The sequence below is a fragment of the Lynx rufus genome, unplaced genomic scaffold (assembly GCF_022079265.1).
Source record: "Lynx rufus isolate CCGP_SWC_20201006 ecotype Redwood Valley unplaced genomic scaffold, mLynRuf1.p SCAF_3, whole genome shotgun sequence".
Taxonomy (NCBI): domain Eukaryota; kingdom Metazoa; phylum Chordata; class Mammalia; order Carnivora; family Felidae; genus Lynx; species Lynx rufus.
This window is the reverse complement of record NW_025814845.1, coordinates 56,585,025-56,611,049: the sequence shown is the minus strand read 5'-3', so window position 1 is coordinate 56,611,049 and position 26,025 is coordinate 56,585,025. Positions and strand designations below refer to the sequence as shown.

General features: G+C 39.5%; 1 non-coding gene across 1 annotated transcript; it reads right to left on the bottom strand.

The window, feature by feature from the left end:
- Positions 1-21,549: 21,549 nt before the first annotated feature.
- On the bottom strand, positions 21,550-21,651 carry LOC124521396 (U6 spliceosomal RNA). The gene has a single exon (XR_006964493.1). It is a non-coding gene; the product is annotated as a U6 spliceosomal RNA (small nuclear RNA).
- Between the last annotated feature and the right edge of the window lie 4,374 nt (positions 21,652-26,025).

Here is a 26,025-nt window from a genome sequence, read left to right as displayed (position 1 = left end):
GGCGCCTGGATGGCTCAGTCGGTTAAGCATCTGACTTTAGCTCAGGTCATGATCCCATGGTTTGTGGGTTCAAGCCCCTCATCAGGCTTTGTGCTGACAGCTCAGAGCCTGCTTCGGATTCTGTGCCTCCCTCGCTCTCTGCCCCTCCCCAGATCATGCTCTGTCTTTCTCTGTCTCTCAAAAATGAATAAATGTAAAAAAATATATTAAAACAACTTTTTTAAAGCTATGTGAAATTGAAACTCAGCAAATGGAAGAAAGTAGCTTAAGTGGAAAATAAGTCTTACGTTGTAATTCCTTTATGTTGTTTCTCACAACTCTCCTTCTTAAAACTTTGTGTTAAAGTTTTTTGTTTCATAATATGAGTTTTACCTTAACTAGTTCTTTTCCTGACTTTGGCATTAAGGGTTGTTGAAATATTTAAGACACAATACATCCAGAGTACAAACTCTGTGTTGGTGAATTCTGTTAAAGTAAGGAAAACTCAACCTATTTGTGTAACTGTTTGTTGATATGTCTCACTCACTTGACTGGAAATTCCTTGAGGTCAGAGAGCATGTCTGTCTTGTTTACAGTGTGTGCCTGCTCTTGGCTCAGTGCCCCCAATGAACAAGTGCTCTATAAACATTTCTTGGATGAAAGTACAAATTCCCCAATTTTCAGAACCTTCCCCAATAGAACAATATCAACAACGGGAACTGAAAATGTTTATCTTTGTCTATTGTTTTATTTACATGAACTCAGAAGAATCTAGTATGGAAACTACAGTTTCAGTTCATGCTATCATTTAGTGGTGGATAGATAAAACAGTAACTAGCTCAGCCAGGCAACAATTTCTTCCTTTGGTGAATTAGCCATCCAAACGCTTTTAGGATGCTTCCGGGCTTGGGGTGAGGGTTACAATACAACAGGCAGGATAAGGGATGGAGAGAAGCGCGCAGGAAATTCCAGTGATGGAGTAGACTTCACTGATGGAGAAGGGCTCTGCTGCTCTCTTTCCATCGCCTGTCTGTGGAGAGTCCAAAAGACGATATACAGTATTTCCAGAAGTCAGTGAGTGAATGCGAATGGTGTCCCACAGGTTTGGTCTAGTTAGCCTTAAATGTGCTAAGACCTAACAGATCAGCTTTCTTTTTAGGTATTACCTCGGTGGTTCTTAACTTTTTAAAATTTTAACCATTTAATCACTTGAAAGTGTAGTGAAAGTTATAGGCCTTTTGCTTACTTAAACCCAAATGTACAAAGCTATACGTTAAGTTTCAGGAAGTTCACTGACCGTTAAAAATTCTTAAAGAGTAAGATCAATAGAGTAAAGTGGAGGTATAACACTTGCATAGTGAGTGAATTTCAAATTTACTATTTTTAGATCACATCAACTGAAAGAGAAATATTTTCTGACCACTGTTTACTGTCCCTACATATGTCCAGGACAGAGACTTCAGAACAAAAATTCCCGAAGTTCCCAAAAGAGATGGTGGAGATGGATATGGAGAAGAATTAGAAGGAGGAAGAAAATCCTCATATTATATGAATTCAAGTATGAATAACCTTTGGTTTTCTTGCTGTCCATGGGAGTAAAATCCAAACCCAAAAAAGATGAAAGCTGAATACTGCTTTCAAATAATGCAACCTCCTTAGCTAATCTGCTCAAAAGATAATGCCAATGGCAAAAGGTGGCTGATGTAGGGGGCAAAATTTTAGACCTTTCAGAATTTTCTTTAGCTTGCAAAATAGATATATAATTAAAAATATGTAATGTTTTAACATGAAAAAAATTTTTGGGAAATAATTCAGATTGTGTATGGGCTTAGAGATGTGGCCAGTCTCTCAGGATTCTCTAAACTAATGCAAAATAAGCCTATAATTCTTTAATCAACTCTATTTAATCTTGTGCCTTATGTTACCTGATTTCTGGATGCAAGCCCCTTTTGTTTCTAGGTAATCTATTTTCCCATGTAGCATAATTTACTATTTGCCACATATAGAGTGTTATTTTTCCTAACTGTGTCATGTTACTCATCAAAATTGAATTCTTCCTTATGGTTGCTAAAATAGAAAGAAGGAAATCACCACCCATTAAAATCTAGTTGAATTTTGAAACTTAGGAAAACCTATCTACTCCAAACCTGCTGGATGAACTTGTCATGCACTTCCCTTTCCCCAGTGGTAGGAGTGGACATGGAACCATCTCCTACAAAGCTGGAGATATAAGCAAAGTGGGCAGGAAAGAGGGGAAATAACACACCCGGCCAGGGAAGCAAGGCCTTAAAAGCACATAGCAGAGACCCAAAGAGAAATGAAGCGAGTATTGGAAAGCCAAGTTTAATGAGAAAAGTTAAAAAGACACATTTCCTTTATGGACTTAATGTACTTAGACTTCAGCAATGAGTGCAGAGAGTCCTAACTCAAAACATAATTACACCAGCAAGACCTTGTTCCTAAGTACATCCTAGGTTTTATTTTTTGTAACATTTAAAATAACTTTATATTATGGTCTCATTTATTCCCATTTAACCAATGAGGAAACACACTCAGGGAGATTAAGGAACTTGCAGAGGGTCACCTGGCAAGCAGCAGAGAGAATTAAGATTTGAACCTAAACAGGGTCCAGAGTCCAGAGACTTTGTCTTGTCTCAGAAGTTTTTCTCACGTGGCTATAAGTCTTACAGACTTGGTTTTGAGCACACATCCTTTGCCCCCATCCTCTGCTGCCTGTGAGTGCTTGGACTGTTGGAGAAGACAGTCTCAATTCAGTGGATTCAACGCAGGACAGGGACAACATAATCTAGTAGGTCTGGTCCATCTTCCTGTTGAGGCATCAGGTTTTTCATTTATAAAATGAGGGAATTTGCCTATACAGTCCCTCTGTCTGATGTATTATTCTAAGAAGCATAGTGCATATGGACTACATGGAAAAGTTCTTCTGGGATGCTTGACCACTTATGTCAGGAGAGGATACTTGCCCAAACTTCAGATTCAGCAGAACTTTAATTTGTACTTGCCCTTAAATGAAGCTAACTAAAAACTGTCATTTGCAAGGTTCTTGTCACCTTAAGGTGAAGGGGTTTAACGAAGAAAAATCCCAGAATTGGAGGTCACGAGGATGGTGTGAGTTACCATCAGATGGTGTGAGTTACCATCAGAATCCTCATCAGATTCTATTCCCATCCCAGAATGAAAGGAAATGCTTCCTGTGGTTGATCGTCTCTTTCCCGACACCATTTCCTCTTACTTGGTTTACTCATGACTCTTAGATAAGTTGCAACTATTGACCACTTGTTGTGAAACAAGTAATGTGGTTGGGGTGGAAAATTTTGTTAAGAGAAAGTAATCAAGCAAGCCTACAGGATTTGCTGGAAAGCAAAAACATCAAATTGTATGGATATCACTTGAAAACCTATGTCAAAAGTCTTCACTTTTCCATTATGTACCTATTCAACAGATACTTCCAGAGCACCTTCTGTATTTCAAGCACTTTTCTAGTTGCTTGGGAAGTCTTAGTGATTAACAAATAGAAATGGCTACCAAATAGTGTCTTAGGTGGATAAATGTTATGGGGACAAGCAGTAGAGCAGGGCAGCGGGCTCAGGGTGTCAGGTTGGTGAGAGGGTGAGAAGATTATAGCACTGGGGAGTCAGGGGAAGCCTCCTTGAGAGGTTGAGATTGAGCTAAGGACTGAAGGCTATAGGAACTAAATGGCTATGTGGGTAAGTGTAGGCAAAGGGACAGTCTTAGAGGTAACAGAGTTGGGAGCATGGCTGTGCATCTGAGGGGCAGTGAGAAGGCTGGTGTGGCTGGAACAGAGAGGCAAAGAATGAGTAAAACAGGAGGGCAGAGATTTAAGGGGCCAAATCAGATAGGCTTTGTTGGTCATTACAGGGATGTTAGCTTTTACTCTGAGTAGAGAGTCATTGCAGGGTCTGAAGCAAATCAGAGGCATGATAATGCAGCTGCTTGGGGGGGGGGGGGAGAGTTTTTAGTAGGACAAAGGCAAATCAGGATGACCACTTACAGGTGATCGTGGAATACAAGAGAGAGATGATAATTGTTTACACCAGACCAAGGTGGGAACAGCAGAGGTGGTAACTAATGGTCGGATTCTGGATGTTTTGGAGAGCACAAAATCCTGGGGGATGGAGTATGAAATATGAGAAAAAAATGATTGATGATGAAAACTTTAAGTGTAAGCAATTGGAAGGATGGCATCTCTGTGAACTTAGACACTTGAGAAAGTATTGAAACTAACGTTGCAGAATAATTGGGGGAAATAGTGTTTAATAGAGCTTTTCCGACTGTGTCCTGAGTGGACCTCCTGAATTACACTCTATAGTTACATGAAGTGGTGGCCATAGGGTTATTGGTGCAAAGGCCACCAAGACAGGAAGGGAGGTGAGGGAGCGAGGGGTAGATTAATATTTTTGTTCCACTTACTGTGCTAAGGGTTTTTTTTTAAATATAAAAATCGTATATATTTAAGGTGTAAAACATACATTTAAGGTGTAAAACATTTCTATTCGTATATGGTATACATATAGATAGTGAAATGATGACCACAGGCAAACTAAGGATCTCTTACCATTTATTTGTGTGATGAAAGTACCTGAAATTTACTCTCCTAGCAAATTTCCAGTGTTCAATACAGCATTATTAACTACAGTCACCATGGTGTACATTAGATCTCCAGACCTTTCCACCCTACATACCCGCAACTTTATACTATTTGACCAGTAACTTCCTACCTCCCCACCATAATTCCACCACCATTCTGCTCTGTTTCTGCATGTTCAACTTTTTAAGATTCCACATATAATTGAGATGATGCAGTTGTTCTTTCTGTTTCTGGCTTATTTCACTTAGAATAATACTCTCCAGGGACGCTCGGGTGGCTCAGTGGGTTAAGTGTCTGACTCTTGATTTCAGCTCAGGTCGTGATCTCAGGGTTCATGAGATGGAGCCCTGTATCAGGCTCCATGCTGATATCATGGGGAGCCTGCTTGGGATTCTCTCTCTCTCCTTCTCTCTCTCTCTCTCTGCCCCTCCCCGTGGTCACTGGTTTGCTCTTCCTCTCTCCCTCAAAATAAATAAGTAAACTTATTAAAAAAAAAAAAAGAATACTCTTCAGGTTTGTCCATGTTTTTGCAAATGGCAAGATAGCTTTCTTTCTGAAGTATGAACAATATTCCATATTACAATTTCTTTTTTTTCTTCCAGCTTTATTGACATATAATTGGCATATAACACTGTATAAGTTTAAGGTGAATGTGTTGGTTACTCCATTGATTCATGAATGGACATTTGAGTTGTTTCTATATTTTACTATTGTGAATAATGCTGCAATCAACATGGGAACACAGATATCTCTTCAAGACACTGATTTCATTGGGTATATGCCCAGAAGTGGGATTGCTGGATCATATGGTAGTTCTATTTTTAGTTGTTGAGGAAACTTCATATCGTTTTCCACAGTGGCTATACCAATTTATATTCCCATCAGTAGTGTACAAAGGTTTCCTTTTCTTTACACCCTGGCCAACATTTGTTACCTTTTAGGTTATTATTATTATTATTTTATGATAGTAATATTAACAGGTGTGGGGTGATATTTCATTATGGTTTTGATTTCTATTTTCCTGGTAATTAGTGATGTTGAGCATCTTTTCATATACCTGTTGGCCATTTGTATGTCTTCTTGAAAAAGCGTCTATTCAAGTCCTTTGCTCATTTTTTAATCAGGTTCAGTTTTTTCTTTTGTTTTATTTTGTGCTATTGAGTTGTATGAGCTCCTTATATATTTTGGATATTATTAACCCTTTACACTTACATGCCAGAAAATATTTTCTCCCAATCTGTAGGTTACCTTTTCATTTTTTGATTGTTTCTTTTGCTGTGCAGAGGCAGTTTTGTTTGTTGTAATCCCACTTGTTTATTTTTGCTTTAGTTCCATACACTTTTGGTGTTGTAACCTAAAATTCATTGCTGAGGCAATGTCAAGGAGCTTTCTCCCTACGCTATCTTCCGGGAGTTTTATTGTTTTAGATCTTACATGTAAGTCTTTAATTCATTTTCAGTTGATTTTTGCATGTGGTGTAAGATACACCTCTAGTTTCATTATTTTTGTATGTGGATATCCAGCTTTCTCAATAGCATTTATTTAAAAGATTATGGTTTCCCCAGAATATATTGTTAGCACCCTCATTGAAAATTGGTTGCCTTATACTCTTGGGTTTATTTCTGGGCTCTCTATTCTGTTCCATTGGTCTAGGTGTCTATTTTTATGCCGATGCCATACTATTTGGGTTACTATGGCTTTCTAAGATAATTTGATATCAGGGAGTGTGATATCTCCAACTCTGTTCTTGTCTCTCAAGACTGTTTTAGCTATTTCAGGTCTTTGGTGGTTCCATACGAATTTTATAAATCTTTTTTTTATATTTCTGTGAACAATGCCATTGGAACTTTGGAAGAGATTGTGTTGGATCTGTCTGTAGCTTTGAATATACTAGGCTCTTTACATAAGTTAACTCATTTAAATTTTGCCACAAATTTAGGTGTTTGGTGCTATTATCCTCATTGAGATAAATGAGAAAGCTGAGGCTCAGCGAGTAAAAATGGTGTTCAAATCTGAATTCAGTTCTGAACCCTGAAGCCTGGGCTCTTTCCCCTCTGCAGAATGAGGGTCAGGTGGGACATGGAGAGTTTATAACGTGGTGTCCTAAGTCCCGAACAATGTATTTCAAAAGATCATTTTAAGCTTAGAAATTAAGGGTTATAAGAGTATCAGGAAAAGCTTCTGATGGGTGGGAAGTTGTTTAGAAGAGCAAAATGTGTCCCACCACCACCTCCATTACATCTTTTTAGTAACATTTGTGGTTTGTAAACAGAGTTCATCAAAGGGGTGCAGGTGCAGGTGAGAGGTAGGAATGTATTTGTCCAGGGTCTTGCATTCACAGAAACTCTTACACCCCGTCTTTGATGTTAGCACAGAACAGGGTCATACCCTAAATCACAGAGATATATTCATAGAATCTTTAGTATTCAACCTTGAACTTTTTAATCCTATCATGGACAGAGAGCCTGAATGTACTGCAAAGTGCTTATATGTATGTTTTTTGTTTGTTTGTTTTTGATTTTATTCTTGATTTTTTAAAATTTACATCCAAATTAGTTAGCATATAGTGCAACAATGATTTCAGGAGTAGATTCCTTAGTGCCTCTTACCCATTTAGCCCATCCCCCTCCCACAATCCCTCCAGTAACCCTCAGTTTGTTCTCCATATTTATGAGTCTCTTCTGTTTTGTCCCCCTCCCTGTTTTTATATTATTTTTGTTTCCCTTCCCTTATGTTCATCTGTTTTGTCTCTTAAAGTCCTCATATGAGTGAAGTCATGATTTTTGTCTTTCTCTGACTAATTTCACTTAGCATAATACCCACATAGTTGCAAATGGCAAGATTTCATTCTTTTTTGATTGCCGAGTAATACTCCATTGTATATATATACCACATGTTCTTTATCCATTCATCCATTGATGCACATTTGGGCTCTTTCCATACTTGGGCTATTGTTGATAGTGTTGCTATAAACATGGGGGTGCACGTGTCCCTTCAAAAAAGCACACCTGTATCCCTTGGATAAATGCCTAGTAGTGCAATTGCTGGGTCGTAGAGTAGTTCTATTTTTAGTTTTTTGAGGAACCTCCATACTGTTTTCCAGAGTGGCTGCACCAGCTTGCATTCCCATTATATGTATGTATTTTTAGGTTTGGTTCTTCTATCCCTCTGCAGAAAGGCCACAACCCTAGTTTGGAATTCAATTTTTTTACTTTTTTTTATTCTTAGTTTTTCTTTTCCCTTTTGCTTTACTTTTAAATTACAGTATAATTAACATACATTATAATAAAATCAATATTAGTTTCAGGTGTACAAGAAAGTGATTCAACAATTCTATACATTACTCAGTGTTCATCATGGTAAGTGTACTCTTCATCCCCTTCACCTATTCAGGAAGTGCTTATATTTTTTAACAACATGAATATATTGCAATATACTTATGCAATCTTAAAAGTGTAATTTATGGGGACCCCTGGGTGGCTCAGTCAGTTAATTGAACAACTCTTGATTTTGGCTCAGGTCATGATCTCCCTGTGCCTGAGTTCGAGGCCCACATTGGGCTCTGTGCTGACGGTGCAGAGCCTGTATGGGATTCTCTCTGTCCCTCTCTCTCTCTCTCTCTGTCTCTGTCTCTCTGTCTCTCAAAAATACATAAATAAACTTTAAAAAATTATACACAAAAATAAAGTAGTGTAGTTTATTAAGCATATGCAGTGGATTTGTTTAAAGAAGTCTTATAATCTTGTTTTGACTCTTCTCCTTTTTCTTCTTCCTCTTCTTCTCCCTCTCTCTACCTTCAATATACTAGTATTCAAAAGAGAGAGCAAAGGGGCTAGTGGCTCGTGCTCACCTTGACTTTTCAGGGGCTTTGTGAAGACACCCTATAGCACAGCAAAGCTCTACCCACCTTCACATATATGCCATTTTTCAGGGGGGAAAAATTCTGAGAAAATAAGATATTTTATCTTTCCTATGATAAATAAGCGTTCCAGATGCAGGTCTTAAGCCATGCACTAATTCTGGGTGCTTTTGGAATCCTGCAGCCCAGTAAGGTAATGTGTAGTAAGCTACCATCGGTTAGCTTTAATCATATCTACATGGCAACATAGAAAGTTTTCTTAGTGGTAAAGGCTAACACAAAGGATCTTTTGATGTTCAGTATGTTCCAACACAAGCCCCGCCTTGTGGTCAGAAAGCAGCAACACCACACTCCTGTCTACAAGAGATCTGCCAAAAGGTGGGGCTGGGAAAGTTTCAGGAAATGCAGCCAGGATTTTAGGCAAGCACGTAGCCCTCTGTTCTTCATACTTCTCATTTCTCCGGAAATGTTATTGGTTCACCAGCTTGTTTCCTGTGTGTGTATGTGTGTGCGTGCATGAGCTGTTGCATTTAAACCCCTGGGCTTGTCAGCCTTTATATCTACCTTGTCCCAGTTTCAGCTTCATCAGAATTTCCAAAGCTTCTTGGAAATTTGGCTTCCCAGATATTTCTTCTTCCATTAACAGTGTTAGAGTCAAACAAGCTTGCTCTGAATCACCTGTTTTCGGAAACACCATGAAGATTAAGGTGCAGCCCCAGCAAGAGTGGCTGGTCAGGGAGCGCGGGGCTGTGAATTGTGTGTATGTGTGTGTTGGGGAAGGGGGCAGTCTGTCCATCTATTTGTTCTGGGTGGGGAGGAGTGAGAGAAGAAGAAAGGAGATGAGAAAGGAAGAAATGAGTGAGGGTGTTATGACACCTGTTTTTCTCTCCAGAAAACAGGCATTTCCTTCACACCATTGTTAAAATGGTTACATCAAAATATCCTTGGAATACGTACCAATGCAATGTATGATAAAGTACAGCTTTAAAAAAAACAGTTGTGGTGAAATACACATAGCATACAATTTGCCATCTTAACCATTTTTTAAAAAAATTTTTTTAATGTTTATTTATTTTTGAGACAGAGAGAGACACAGCATGAGCAGGCAAGGAGCAGAGAGAGAGGGAGACACAGAATGTGAAGCAGGCTCCAGGCTCTGAGCTGTCAGCACTAGAGCCCGACTCGGGGCTCGAACTCACAACTGTGAGATCGTGACCTGAGCCGAAGTTGGACGCTCAACAGACTGACCCACCCAGGCGCCCCGCCATCTTAACCATTTTTAAGTATATAGTTTGGTGATATCAGGTACATGCTCGCTGTTGGGCCACCATCAACATGGTCCCTCTTCTGAACTGTTAGTACTGCCTTTTGAATAAAAATGACCTTGGTTCACATGGACACTCTGACAGTGGAATCACTTTTGTCTGAGGCCTCAGTCTGTCTCGTCTGTAAATTTTTAAAAGCAAACAGACAGGGTTGTTGTGCGTAATGTTTGTAAAGTGCCTAGTAGAATGAAAAATGATTGTATTTTTATTGTTATTATGATGACTTCCTGGAATTCTAGCCAAGTATTACTTCTCCATAAATGAGATGATCCCGAACCTTTTACACCACTTCCCTCACTCTTAGATCTTTGGCCAACATACCCTGTTGCTCCATAGTTTTTACATCATCATCATCATCATCATTATTATTATTATTTTAGAACTGTGTGTATAATTCCTATAGCAGGGAAATGGGCCCAGAGAAGCGGGGGAGAGAAAAAAAGTAGCTGCCAAGCAATCAAAGAACAGTCTTTAGCACAACTCTGTTCCAACACATTCAAATGATCTCAGCAACTAGAGCAGCAAATGCTCTGAATCAGTGGGGCACGGTCAAAGTCTGGGCAGGCAGTCCTCAGCACAGCTTTGGGAGGGCAGCCTCCATCCAAGAAGTTAAGACACAAAGACGGCGACTTCCCTGCGTACACGGCTCGGCTCGTTCTTGTGACTTGTAGCTCTGGCTAACCCAACGGACAGCCTGGGAGAGCACAACCCCGTTACCCCCCTAGCTCCGCCCCTTCCATCCGCTACCGCCTCACAGTAGATCAGAGCTCCATGCCACGGACGAAACGTTTACACAGGTTAAGTTTAAAAGACTCCTGCAGGAATCATAATTTACCTCTATTTATAAAACCGTTCTCACTCCCAATACATTATCCCATTCAGCCCTCAAATATGACACTTTTCTTCCTCTCTCTCTCCCTCCCTCCTTCCCTTCCTTCCCTCCTCAACAATTGTAATCCCTGATTACAAATATGATTCACATTCAGTGTACAACATTTAAAAAACAAAGAAAATAGAAAAAAGAAAACAAAAATTATCTGTAATCTGTCCATTTAGAAATAAAGGTTTTGAGATGCGTCTTCCAACGTTGCATTTGTGTTTATAAGGGTACATTTTTAAATGTGTATTTTACTGTGCATACCATTGTATTGTCTGTTTATTTCAACTTCCATTCTCTTGTCAGCATTTACTATCAGTCTGTACCTACACCTCGTGAGTTTTAGCATTTGTGGTATATTATAACATGTAGTTTTACCAAGTCACCTCTTTTAAACATCTCCCTATTGGAGGCCTCCCCCACTACACTAGGCTGAACCCTCCTTTCTCTGATCTTGGTCACCATAGAAATCTGCTAAATAGTCTAACCTCAAATTTCATCCCTCCACCATCCACTCATTTCTGCAGGGGAACTTTCCAAATGCGAAGCTGGCCATGCCTTTTCCTGGTTTTAATCTTTAATCTTCAATGTCTACCCCCCACCCCCTGGTCTCCAAGATACAATTTGCATGCCTCACTGCTCTAGTTGCTGAGATCAGTTGAATGTGTTGGAACAGAGTTGTGCAAAAGACTATTCTTTGATTGCCTTGGCAGCTACTTTTTTCTCTCCCCCCCCCCCCACCTCTGGGCCCATTTCCCTGCTACAGGAATTATACACACAGTTCTAAAATAATAATAATAATAATAATAACAATAATGCTGTAAAAAACTCTATGGAGCAACAGGGTATGTTGGCCAAAGATCTAGGAGTGAGGGAAGTGGCATCAATAGTTGATGGTAAAAAGGTCTGGGATCATCTCATTTATAGAGAAGTAATAAGTAGCTGGAATTCCAGGAAATAATAATAATGAGGCTTGTTGATACACAAATCACACAGCGCTCAGAAACTCCCAGAGTTTCTATTTCAGAAGGTCTAGGGGGCCTGAGAATTTGCATTTCTACAAGTTCCAAAGTGAGGTCGATGCTGTTTTTCTAGGGAACAGAACTTAAGACCTGACGCTAGAACCTAGTATACTGTATCATAAGTAATTTTGTGTGTCTGCTTCTCCCTTTTAGACGGTGACTTCTGTATAACAAGGTCTAAACAGAATCCTAAGATTGTAGGGATCCTGATACGGAGGCCATTCCGGTCTCAGCAGCCAAGCAGTAACTGTGACCATCCACAGTCCACTTCCTCTGCAGGCTCCAGGATGATAGATTTCTGAGGCATGACTCAATATATATTTCTGTGCAATGCCACTTGATGACATGCCACAGGAATCATGGTATGAGCCCCTTGACTACATGTGGAATTTCCCGAGGATTTTGGAAATCTCCCTTCAAATCCCCTTTCCACAATGAATTTTCCATCACACGTGCCTCACAGATAAGAACAACAAAACACTACTTTCCCGTGGATAAATCACCAATTACATAATGGCTGTCATTAACTTTGCTAGTAGGCGTCACAAAAAGAGAGAAAGCCACATGATATTTGCCTTAAAATTTTGGTAAGATGTTTTCCATACGTAAATTATTTGTATTTCTTCTAAAGGGTAAGGAGCAAGAAAGGCAGAACTCCATGCGATCGAAAATACGGTGTTGTGGGAATAAAAGCCCCTTTGAATGTGACCGAAGGGAAAGTTTTCATGGGATGAATTCAGTTCCACCTACTACTCTACTAACCATATCTGCTTTCATGCAGATGACATGTCGAGTCTAAATCTAAAACTACCAAATTCGGGGAAAAAACCAGAAAACTGTCCATTCAACTTCCCTTAAACACAAGAAGCCGGGAACCCAAGTGCTGCTTCCCTAAAATGTTCTGGTTTCATTTTCACATGTGAAACGTGCAGGTGTTAAGCCAGTCTCTGAAACAGTGCTGATAATTGTATATGGGCAATTTCTATCAAGAAAGTGCTACTAATTTCTATGGTGGTAGCTGATGAAAAAATTCCTGCTGACTCCGTATTTTCAAAGACCCCGGTTTTGGAATTTCAGTTTCCTTAAGCAAGCTTAGATTTCAGCTTTCTTTCCTAGTACCTAAAAAGACAAAGCCGGGCAACAGGAGTGATCCGGCTCCAGCACTACCAATTTTCCCTATTTTATTATTATTATTATTTTGCAGTTGTTGCCCAATCTTTATGGGGCCACCCAAATCTGTTTCTTTTGTGTTTTCATTAACAGTGTAATCGCCCGGGCACAAATTACTTAATACCTAGTACGTGAGCACACGTGTGGGGAGCTGAACTCAAAATGACGATTCAGTTTTTACCTCATGAATGATTAACAACTCGCTAGATGACTAATAGACACTTAAGCAGCAAAAAATTAAGGTAGCCAACAACAGAGGTCCATTTCAAGTGTGTTATTTCAAGCATACGTTAAAACAAATGCTTTCAAAGGAATTTTAACCTTGTTGTTTTGTGGGGGTTTTTTGTTTGTTTTATTATTTGAGAGAAAGAGAGAGAGTGCGCAAGCAGGTGAGAGACAGAGAGAGAGAGAGAGAGAGAGAGAGAGAGAGAATTTTAAGCAGGCTCCATGCTCAGCATGAGGCCAGCACAGGGCTCAATCCCACGACCCAGGGATCATGACCTGAGCCAAAATCAAGAGTTGGACGCTCACCTAACTGAGCCACCCGGGTGCCCCAAATTTTACCTTTGTGTGGGCCATCAGGCTTCTACTGCTGGTCCCCAACCCCTAGGCTCCAAATACCCCCCTGTGCCATTAAAGGTACTCTGGTTGCAAGAGTCAGAAGTGCTGGTCCACTGTGATTTCCAGACTCCTGCTCACTCCTATCAGCTCCCCTGTATTTAGCAGTCAGGTGCAGTGAAGTGTGTATTTATATTCTGTCTCCTACCAAGAGGGGGCACTCTATCGGGACAGGGACTGTGTCATTTAAATCTACCTCTTCCACTGTGCCCCGCACATGGCTTTACTGCCCTGAAAAGAGAGTGAGATTCATTAATTCCAGGACAGATGTTACTTGAGGAATATTCCAGCGCAGAACTGATTACAAGCAAAATTGTGGAGAAGCCCGCTCTCAGAGTTCTCAAACCACACCACTTCGCGCTCCGCTTCTAGGGCCCAAGACCCTCATTTTCTCTTTTCCCGTCCCCTTTTGAAAACCTCCCTTTGGATTTGTCTTTTACAATATGACATAAGTGATTAATAAAACCTAGAGTGTTCTCCCTAAGAGAAAGCTGTGCATTCGAACAGGGAACAAATCCTTAGACCAAAGGGAATTGCGGGCATCAGTCAGCTGTTGGAGAGAAATTATTTTTGTCATAGAATATTCCCAGTTCTCTTAACCCACATAGACGATGACATATTCCAATGACTTATAAGGCCACACTTGAAGTAATCCTGCGCTGGATCACATGAGTCAGACTGAACTCACTTTTTTACTAAAAAAAAAAAAAAAAAAAAAAGGAAAAAGAACGATTTTAAAGTCCAAAATAAGCAGTCAATAACAGATGGCATTACACACTGTGGAACCCATTGGGATTAATTACGTAGATCTAAGTCTATGGCAGATCAGACTCTATTCTCTGATAATAAAAAGAAAACCACTTTATTCTAATGGCTCTCACTTTCCTCATCTATTAAATGAGAGTCTCAGGCAGTTGTAGCAGAGACTATTGAACAGTGTATTTTCTTCTTGCCAGGAACTTTCCTTGGTGTTTCCATGTAGCGGACCATTTGACTCACACGTCAACTCAAGAAGTTCGTGTCATTATTAGCCTCGGGTATAGATGAGGGCACTGAGGCAGAAGAGGTTATGCAGCTTGTCCAAGGTCCCATAGGAACTAAGCGGCAGAGGAGGATTCAAACTCTGATATCAAATTCCAGAGTCTGCCTTCTTCACGTTCTCCCATGAGCTACAAAACTCTTCCAGGACTAGATCTCGTTCAGCCTTGCTGCATGTCTGATATCACAGCATTCATCTGCACCATAGGAAACACTTTCGTGCTAAATAAATGATTGAGATAATTATATTGCCATGTCTGTCCGACTTTCTCAGTATGTAATGATGGTTTGAGAAAGACTTGTCTAAATCTCTTTGTTTCCAGGCTAGTTTACACTTCTTTAGTATGTGGATTCTGGAATACGAAGACCACTAATAAGTAATAACTAATATTAAAAGTTTGTTCTCCTATTTGTTGACGCTGGCAGAATGGATAAGTTTGTTGCGTGCAATCCCGTTACATGCGAAGGGGAGCAACTGCCGGGCTATTCAAGGTCATACCTAGAATTGGAGAGCTCTAAGTGTCCTTGGAAGTCTTCTAGCCCAAACTCGACGTTACGAATTTCATCTCCTATTTTCCACTTGGGAGAATGTTTTGTTGTGCATTCAGAGGCTAAAATGCAGCTAAAATTTAAGGAGTTTGAAATATTTGGCTGTATTTTTCGTGGGCAAAAGGTTTCTACTTACAAAGTTGGACAGAGCCTCTAAACGTTAAAAGGGACGACACTATTGATGACGCTAGAACTAAGCTATATGTTAGGACCTCTATTAAAAAACCCTTATCCACCCACTTTCCCCTCTCCCCCACCCCCCATCAGGAGGGCACTTGTTGGGATGAGCAGTGGGTGTTGTATGGCAGCCAGTTTGACAATAAATTATATTAAAAAACAAAAACACAAAAAACAAAACCTTATCCAGTAACCTGACCTGGTTTGAGATTTCATAACTTAGAGCTGACCTAAACGAATCATTTTCCTTTGAATTTTTTTTTTTTTTCACAGAGAGATTTGGGTCACTTTTTCATAATAAAGTATTTATAGAAGTCTTAACTATTTAAATCATCTTGTTGCCTGCTCACGAATCCAGATAACTATCAGATAATAGACTCTACCTTGCAGTATTAAAGCTGATAATTAAACAGATTAAATGCTTTTACTCAATTTCTCTTCTTCAAAGCACTTTCCAGGTAGTTTAAGCCAACAGAGATATCAGGGAACTGGGTTCAGAGCACCTGCTCGGCTGCTTGCTTGTTCTGTGACCTTATAGGGACTAAAGTGTGTGACTAAAATAGGGATTAGACTCACCTTTATCATTCTTTTCTGTGGTTGTCCTGGTGACTAATTTACATATGGAACCTCAATAAGTGTTGGTCTCATTTGAGGGAAGTGTCAGAAAAAGTAGATGTCATATCCTTTAAAGTTCCTCAATCTGATCACCTACAAAAAGTTGAGGTTTCTCCAAGCATAGTTATAATCAGGCCATTATATGGTTCACTTTTGTGTATCTCTCTCCCTTAAAAAAAAATGCAACACGTTGTATATTTCAGGAAAAAAAATTCAAATTTCTTATACGTGTGTGCTCTTGTTTTAAAATCATAGCATTATTAACATATATGATCCATTATAAAACCAGGCTTAAGTATACAGGTCCAAAAAATAATCAAGCATTACCAAGAAAGATTTCAATAACCTCTGTGTTCAGTCCAAATTTGTTACTTATTTCACCTACTCTGTTATGCCAGCTAGTCTTCAGTTTATTGATGTGCCATTTTCACCTTTCTTCCCTTTGCCTTAGGATAATTTGACCAGCCTTAGAAAAATAAATTAGTTAAAAGGTAAAAGGAATGCGGGGGGGGGGGCGGGGGAGCGGATTATGTTCTATCTAGTAAAGTTTAGCTAAATTAATTTCCAGATTAGATATACCTTAATAGGTAATCGTTAATCAGCGTCTTGAATTTTGAGCATTTGTTAAGAATACAATGAATGCGACTCCAGGGAGAATTTTCATGGGTTATTCATTGGTGCTTCTGAAATGTATTTTCAGAATAGATTTCACAATTAGCAGGCACCATCTTGTCTGCGGAGCATCCCTGAAGGAGCAAATGATCAACATTCTCTAAACAGTGACCAATTTTGGAAAACATTCATTGAAAAGGGAGATAGTGCCAAAAACATTTCATGGGAGACTTGAAATATGTCTGTTTAGCAATAACATTCTTATCTAGTTTCCTCAACTCAGGTTAACCTGATCCCCACTCTTGGTGGCTCGTGTTTATCTTTGCAGCTACCAAGTCTGCCAAACCCATCACTAGCCACATCTTCTTCCTACTTTTGAGCCACGTACCCTCAGCGACACTGAAAATTTGAGCAATCTTGCACACAGGGTTGGGAGGATATCATTTTCCAAGCTGTCAAATATGTGGGTATTAGGAACAATCCCTCACATTAGCCTCCATTCTCAGATTTTATGAAATAATTGCGCCACTCAATTTCTCATTTATGATTCACCAATAAACAATAGCCCTCCTTTAGTAATCCCCTTGGCGGTTCTTTGTAAATATTTGAGCTAAGAGCAATTTATACCATGATGCTTACTCCTCTTGCACATTCTGGTTAGGCCTGGGTCGAATTATAAAATAAAAACAGAAAACGTGGATTTACCTTCACTCAGCCCTAATTCGGCTTCGACCCTAATTCAGCTTCGGCCCTAATTCAGCTTCCATGAGCACACTGGATGGTCAGATAAACCTGGCTTCCAACCCTTGTTCTGAAGGTGTGACCTTCAGGAAGTCATTAAATAAAGGAATTTCTAGTTCCTTGTGTGCAAATTTGGGGTGATTATAACAACCAAAAATTGACCAATGCGATGAGTGTATGAAGAGTAATCCACACACAATAGGCATTCAATAAATGGAACAATTGTTATCACCATCATTTGCTGAAAGAATTACCGAGTTGCTTCTTTTGAAGACCTGAATAAAACTATATCTTAAATCTGCTCATAATGGGTCAAGAGTAGCAGTGAGCTATGTGAAACATTCTACTTATTTGAAAGTACGAATATATGTAATTTGCTAGGAAGTTGGTAAGGAGGACAGCCTGACATGGAGGGCAACATCCTCTTTATCTCACATGTTACTGGCACTGCCATGAGGCTGCATTTCTTCTACTGATTTAGAAAGATTGTGTCATGTATGCGAACACAAATGTTGTCATTTTTAAATGTGCCAACCATTCCACCCCGGCTTCTGACCCAGAAAATGTCAGAGGTCATGACTATACTCCTTGACATCATGAGTCTAACTTTACAAATTAGCCATACAAGACTACAGTTTCTTAGTTCTAGTTTTTCTTTTTTTCTTTTTTTAATTTTAATACTTAACTTATCATCCCAGGCATATTCATGTATGCTATTTTATTTAATCCAAACAACTCTGTGAGATTAACCTTATTACTCCTCATCACCAATGCCAGCTACTCACTGGCTGTGAACTATCAGAGGAAGGGAGTGTGGTGTATAAACCACCGCGGACAAGGGCATTTCTTATGGCAAGGGGACAGCTATGAGTCATTATCAGCCAGCACTTCTACCAGCTGAGGGAAGGGTGTATGGCCTGAAAGAAAAAGGGGATAGGGATAGGCACCAGTAGGATCTACTATAATCCCATTTTGCAGAGGGGAAGTGAGAATTAGAGCATTTAAGTGACTTTACTATGCTCACATATCTGGTAATGGAAAGCCAGATCCTAAATCAGACTGCCTGATTCCAAGTCAAGTTTTCTTTCTACCATACCACAGCTGGTTTACTGAAGGATACTGCAAGGCCTGTTGTGAATTTATATAGACCACTTAAGAAGTGGTAAGTTAGGGGCGCCTGGGTGGCTCAGTCGGTTGAGCGGCCGACGTTGGCTCAGGTCATTCGTGGTCCGTGAGTTCGAGCCCCGCGTCGGGCTCTGTGCTGACAGCTCAGAGCCTGGAGCCTGTTTCCGATTCTGTGTCTCCCTCTCTCTGACCCTCGCCCGTTCATGCTCTCCCTCTCTCGGTCTCAAAAATAAATAAACGTTAAAAAAAATTAAAAAAGAAGTGGTAAGTTAGAAGAATGACTTAAGTGCATTACTCACTGTGAAAAGTGGTAGTTCTTTTAGATTTCTCTACAGTTAATCTCAACTTCAGCTGATATCCCTTCATCTTTGTTTTATGGGAACTAGAAAACATATCCATGGGCATTCTATCCATGTATCCAAGGTACATGACTGCATGTACCTCGATCTTAAATCTTCTCAGAAATTCATTCCAAAACTTGAGTCCTGTCCTTTGTCTGATCTCATAGAACAGTTTTTCATTTCCTTGGAATGAAAGTTTGGGGCTTGACCATGCAAATCCTGATGTTGAGCATGTCTGTTCTTGTATGCCTTATGTCTTACAGCTCTATTTTGGATGACACCCACAGTCAGCACTCGAACTGTGACGCTAGAAGGCGTCACAATGGTTGAATGGCCAACACCTAAATTCAGTAAATTGAGGATGCTATTTTGGCTAGGGCATTGCATAAGCATGGACTTGCAAGGAGATCCTTGCTTTCAAGATAATTTCACATTTAATGTAAAAGTGGAGAAATGCTCGAGATACAAAAAAAAAACAAAAAACTGGAGCCAAGAAGAAAGAAGTTTATTCTACTTGAGAGGATTGGGAAAGTCTTCTTGGAAAAGAAAACAATTAAATGGACTTTGAGTAATAAAGAAAATTTGAAAGACAAACATTTCCCTCCCAAAGGCAGAGGTCAGAACTGAAATCAGGAACTAAAGCAAGTAGACAAATATCTGGAACCAAGACCTAACAGCGCTAAGTTCAGAAATACAATGAGGGTCAGATGTGGGACCCAGAGGATAAACAAATCTCAAACCAAAATCAAAACCTGGAGTTGCCACTAAAGACTGATAGATAACCAAAACAAAATCCAGAAAAATAACCCAAACTGGAACCTAAAGATAATATGGGAAGTTTGACACAGAGTCTTTTATTGGAAAGAGAGCTTTCTAAGAACTTAGGAAAGGTTATTAACAGGAGACAGAAATAGGTCATTAGGTTGCCTCGGCCTCATCTGGTCAAAGTCACCCTGACACTTTCAGTCAGGACCTGACCACACTACTTTTAGGGATGGTGGCTTATGAAGACTTTTTGTCCAAGAATCACTTTGGAGAAGCAAAATGTCTTACTTGTTCCTATTCCTAGAACAAGCATATTGATTATAGAAATAAGATCCTCTTAATCTAGGTGGGGGTTCTAGAAAGTGCAAAAGGAAAGGGTCATCTTTGATATCTTAGTTATAATATTACAAGTTAGCAATGGCCTATAACATTATAGGGTCCTTCCTTCCTTCCTTCCTTCCTTCCTTCCTTCCTTCCTTCCTCCCTCCTTCCCTCCTTTCTCCCCCTCACCTACTCCTCCCTTCCTTTGCTCTTTCCTTCCCTCCCTCTTCTCTTTCTTCTTTCTTTCTTTCTTTAACTGTTACTTTTTGCCTAGTGACCTAGTTATTATCATGTTGGAACTAATCCACTTTCAACTAATTAGAGTAAAGAAAGAAGACGAGACATGGGGAGAAGGAGTAAGAGTAAGAAGAACATACTTAGGGTATCTTCTGAAGACATCTGAAGACATTCCTTTCAGGGAGCTGAGCACTCATGACACCCAGACATAATGTAGCTGAATAGTCATGATTCAGGGCTCTACAGGTAAAGCAAGAAAAAGAGAGAGTGGGGCCAGAAATAAGATTTCCAAGTGTCTATTTGAACCAGGGAGAGTGACAATTATTTTGCATCATTATCTCCATTTAGTCCTCTTCATGTTACAAGGTGGTAAAGTTCCAAAAGCAAATTCACTCAGAATAATAAATATGCTTCCTTTAACTACATGCATCCATCCTGAGGGGTAGCTCAGTTTGGCATTTTGGCCAAGTAGAGGGTCTTTACTGACCTTTCTTTAGTTCCAGATAACAATTAAGAATCTCTGCCTTTATGAGATTAATAAGCTAATTTGTTTTATCTTTACACAATTGAATAGCAGACATAACCTGATTCACGAGTGAAAAAGGAACGATAAAGTGTATCATTTGTTTCTGTTCTTACAGGACTATTACCCATAACTGATATCACAGCTCTAAGAAAACCACTGGTATAACAAAGTATACCCATATATGGTTCCTGGGGATGAAAACCTTTATTGATACTACTGCTTCTTCAACATTGAGAGACCCTGTTACATCTCAGCGAGGCCACTGTTAGCTCTAATTTTGAATATTTCCATACAGATATAATTGAAAATTAAAATACTAATTTCACATAAAGACCTAAACAGTTTAGCCTTTGCTCAACCACTATGTAGACCATTTAATTCAACAAAGATTTGGTATTTGAATATTCCAAGATGTTATTGAAAGAGCTAGAGTTTCACAAGACCATTTTCAAAACATTTGGCATAGAGGTTCAAGATAACAATAAATACAAATTTTTTAGGTAATCAGATTCTGAGCACAATTTTTTACATTAACTGTTCTATTGACTCAGCCCATTTCCTATTAATTTAAGATTTTTTTTGACATCTCTTGTTTTCTTTGAGTAAAATCTACCTTAGAATAATATTTCTTGGTTGTTTGCTGAGTGTTCAGCCCTAAGAAGTTATTTGTTACCAAAAAAGATGATGAAGAGAAATTCATCCAGTGGAACACATCACAAGACCCTCGTGAGCACCTTTACTTCTAGCATTTAACACCAATTCAGTCCATTTTCATCATTGCTATTCATCAAGTACCTTTTGTGATAACTTGATAGTTTAAAATTTAATCATTAACAATAATAATATAGGTCATGTACTATGAAGCCTCTTGGATGAAACGGTGAATGAGATAAACACAATTCCTGCTCTCACAGAGCATGGAGTTCAGTGGGCTCAACAATCCCCCCCCCCCTTGAAGATTCTGAATTTCAAAATACGTGGCTCTACATTTTCCTGAGCAATTGTCACATCTATCTCTTGGTCTAAATTGGTGACGTTAATTTATGCGTCACCCTTGCACAGGGGCCATGCAAATCTTCTCTGTATCATTCCAATTTTAATATATGTGCTGTTGAAGTGAGCACTAAATTGGTGACATTAAAAGTAGTGTATGTGGGCATCTCTATAGCCTATTATGGACATGAGGGTTGGCAGGTCTGTGAAATAAAGCACAACGCATTCATGCAGCAAATGTTTATTGTGTACTAACCATAAACCAGTTGGTGAGGATTACAATCTTGGCAACTGTAGACATATTCTCCGCTCTCCACATTTTAGAAGGATAGAGGGTTAAAAAGTAGGTACTTAAATTATCATGTGATACAGTATAGGCCCCAAGAACAGGGTTCACTCTCTCTTCCTGTCCTAGGCAGTATAGTAAGCACCATTGGACACAAGCATCCAATCTTACAGCTGCTTACAAAACCCCACTAAGTAATGGTGGCCTTGAAGAACTCAGTGTCCTGTGCAAACTAAATCCATGAGTTACTAGGATTATTCAAAATATCTGTGTTCAATCTTTGTATTCATCTCCACAGGCAAGGCCTTAAGGCCATTTCTGACAGTCTACTCCGCAGAAAATCCAGTCTGCAGATGACACATGGTGGGTACATTCTGTGATAGTCTGGGCTCACCTGCTCACAGATGTTGTGAATGGGCATCACAAGCCCAAAGCAGAGATCTGCTATTGCTCTCAAAACATTTCCTGTCATCTGGAAGAAAGTCATTGGCCTTCCTTGTCTTCAACTAAGAAATGAAGGATTTAGACCAGAAGAAATAGAAAATTCTGATTCTGCCTTTACTTCTTCACATTATTCTAAAATTTTGGTTGGCTAAAGACACCACCGGGGACAAATGCATATCTCCATCCTTCGGTCATTTTACTTTTCAGTGTAAATAATACAGCTTCTCCCTTAGTATAAATGGTGCTTGGCATTTGGAGAAAACACTTGTATGTCTGGCAGGTATCACCACTGCAGAGACATTCGGGCACTCCATTTCCATTGTTTGGGATGAGCCATTTTCAGTGTGCAGGGTGAATGTGCCAATTGAAGAAGATGCACTTATAAAGCACCAGGCAGAGTATCGTGCAGAGTAAGCATGAAGATTGTCTTATTTATTCCATTTTCTTTTCATCTCTCCCTCCTTTTAGCTGTCCTTTAACGCATAAAATGAATTACTCCTAAAAAATTCATTTATGAAGCAAAATTCTGCATATCAAATCTACTGCCTCAGTTTTATGATTTATTAAAGTATAAATTTTATGGATAAAAGAGAATCTATATTGCTTTTCATGAAATACCTCTATGAAATAGTTTATTTCCTCCCATTTTAAGAGTTTCACTGTCTTTGGAGATATAAAGTCATGCTTTCTATTAGCAGATCAAATATCTCCATGAAATTATGAATGGGATTAAATTTTACTTTGGGAAGTCCAAGTAGATTTTTTTTTAATGAAATAAAGCATGGACTAGGTTCTTGTTTTGTGCCAGCTGTTGTGATGGGCATTATGCTGTGTTGTACAAATACTGTTTTTATTTAACTTGATGCCATTATGCTATGAAGAAAGTGCTAATTTACCTATGGTATTTGACCTAGCAACTCTCCTCTTCCTCCTCAGCTTCCTTTCTTCCCCTGGCTTCCAGGACAAAACACTTTCCTAACTTTTCTGTACCTCTCTTACTCTGTCGCTGGCTCTTCTGAGACCACTAAACATTGGCAGACCTCAAGCTTTGGACCTCAGAACTTGGACCTCTTCTCTTCTCTACTTAGACCCACTTCTGTTAACTTGAAATGTTTTTAATACTTGACAACTCCCACATTTATATGTCCAGCCTGGTCCTCTCTGCTGACCGCAGACTTGACTACCCAACTGACTTCTTGACATCTCACCTGGGCAGCACTGGGAATCTCAGACTTAACCAGTTCAAAATCAGGTATGGTCCTTCCCAAGATTTTTCATTTCTGTAACTGAAAGCTCCATTATTCTAGTTGTGCAGTCTGAAACCTTGACCCCTCCATTGACCCCGTGCCCTCTTGATGTCCATGCAATCTGTTTCAGCCACCCTGATTGTTGTTATTTTAATCCCGCCAGGCAGGTTCCTGCCTCAAAACTTTTGCACCAGCTCTTCCATCTGCTGGAATAGCCTCTCTCAGGTATCTGTACGGCTCCCTTCTTCTCCTCCCTTAGAATCTTTGCTTCTTAGTGAAGGCTTCCTTGACCATCCTATTTACAAGTCTAACCCCTCAACATCCTTGGCTCCCTTACTCTACCCTCAGCGGATAGTCCATCACACCTTCCCTGATTTTTCTCTTTGATACTTACAACCATTTGATATCCTATATATTTCACTTTTTCATTGGTTTATTACTTGACTCGCTACATTGCTCCCCCCACTTACACTAGAATACAAATTCAACAAGGGTAACAATTTTGCATGTTTTGTCCAGGGCTGTATCCAGTACCTGCAACAATATCTGGCACATTGTAGGCATTCAGTACATGTCTGTTGAATAAATCCCCATTTCACAATTGTAGCAGTTGAGGCTCAATGAAATTAAACACCTTAGATCACCAAGTGAAGGTCTAACAGAGTGAGGATTAAAACGCAGTTCTTTCTGCCTCTTCATGCTCTCTGACCCTGAGCTATCAGCCTTTGATATTTATTTATCTATCCATTTGTTTGTTCTCCTTGGCACCAAGCAGCTCTGGACTTGAAGAACCAACTCTCAACATGGTGTCTCACTGGGGAAGTGATAGGAATCTCCAACATAACTTGTCCAAAATGAAAAATGCTCATTTTCATCAGCAGACCAACAGTTCTGAGAACTAGGAACTGCTCCTGGCTCTTAAATGTCAAGATTTCTCCTGCAGAGAAAGGAAAGGACAGGACCAGAGTTCTTTCCTCACAGTTCTTGCCCTCCCTCTAACAAGCTCAAGGCTGTACATGCCACATCCCTTACTTTTCCTGGGTGTTGTTTCAGCGTATTCTTGATGCTTTGAGGCAATGATAGACAAATTAAATTTAACACGGAAATTAAATTCTAGGAAGAAAAGATCTATGAACTGTAGAATTCATGGAGTTAGAGTTTTTAGCAGTGCTTGGAAAATCTTCCTCCTTATGTGATTATGACATGGGACAGTCTATTTCCATTCTTTTTAAGACTTCATTATATAAAAAAACAAAATGATGTATGGAAAAGGTGGAACACTCGTAAAAGCTTGAAATGTATTTTTTTAATTATACGGAAAATTTTCTTTAAAAAATTACACACATATTTAGTTCATAGTAATTAAATTAATTACTCAGAGAGACAGATTAGAATTATGGTTAAGAGCCTATGAATTTTAGAGATTTAAATTTGAATCCCAGTTCTACTAACAACAGTCTGGGATCTTGGGTGAGCTACTTAACCTCTGCATTCAGTAGGTACTCATAAGATGGAGATTAAAAAGAGTACCCACCCGACAGTGTTGTGAGGAACAGTCAGTATGTTAACAAAGGTGCTATGAAAGTATTGCCATTATTCCTATGAACCTTGATCTCATGGCCTGTGGGACTCCATGTAGCCCTGTAAGTCTCAGCTATTTTACCTATAAAATAAACCAATAATGTCTTTTTAAAAGATTGGTGTAAAAAGTAAGTCACTAGATCCACATAAAAAGCCAGCCACATTGCCTATTCTCAATGTATATTTGAATTTTCACCCTTTTTGTTACCTTTGCCGTACTATAGTCTCAAAATTCAATAATCTAGACATCAATATGTGTATTATACTCACTCACATCAGTGTAACAATTCAGTTTACCAATTGTTTGCATTTAGATCATTGGAGTCTGACAGTCTGGGAACCTGACTGTCTTTTGCAAAGCTGCTGAGGTGCAGAGCTGAGAAGGTGGGTCCAGATCCCCAGGCCCAGGCTCAGTGGAACACCCACCCACCCAGCCACTATCCCTCCTACAGGGACTCTCACACAGCCAATACCAGGGTGATCCATTCTTTACCAAGCAGTTTCATAGAAAGTGCCCTCAGTCTATGGATGATTACTCTGGCTTAGAAAATTTCAACAGAAACACTTAAGGCAAGATTTTAAATTGCAAGAGGAAGTCATACATACTTTCCTGCCCTGGTCTTTACTTTCTCAAGGTGGATCTTCCACGTAGTTCGGGTGACTCACCCACTTTGTTGTAGACACCTGGCCTATTATGGGTACTGTGAAGCTTCATGGGATATGAGCCCTGATGGAGTCTATCAAAGTCACTAGCAAAGCCTCTGCTAAAATGTAAGTTCCCCTAAGAGTGGGGAATTAGGTTGATTTGTTGACAGGGGTGTCCTAATTGTCTAGATTAGTACCTGGCACATAGTAGTGTTCGATATACATAGTTTTAATGAGAAAATTCTCCTTCATATGAATGGGATTCTGACTATGGCTTCACATGAAATCCCAGACAGCCATGA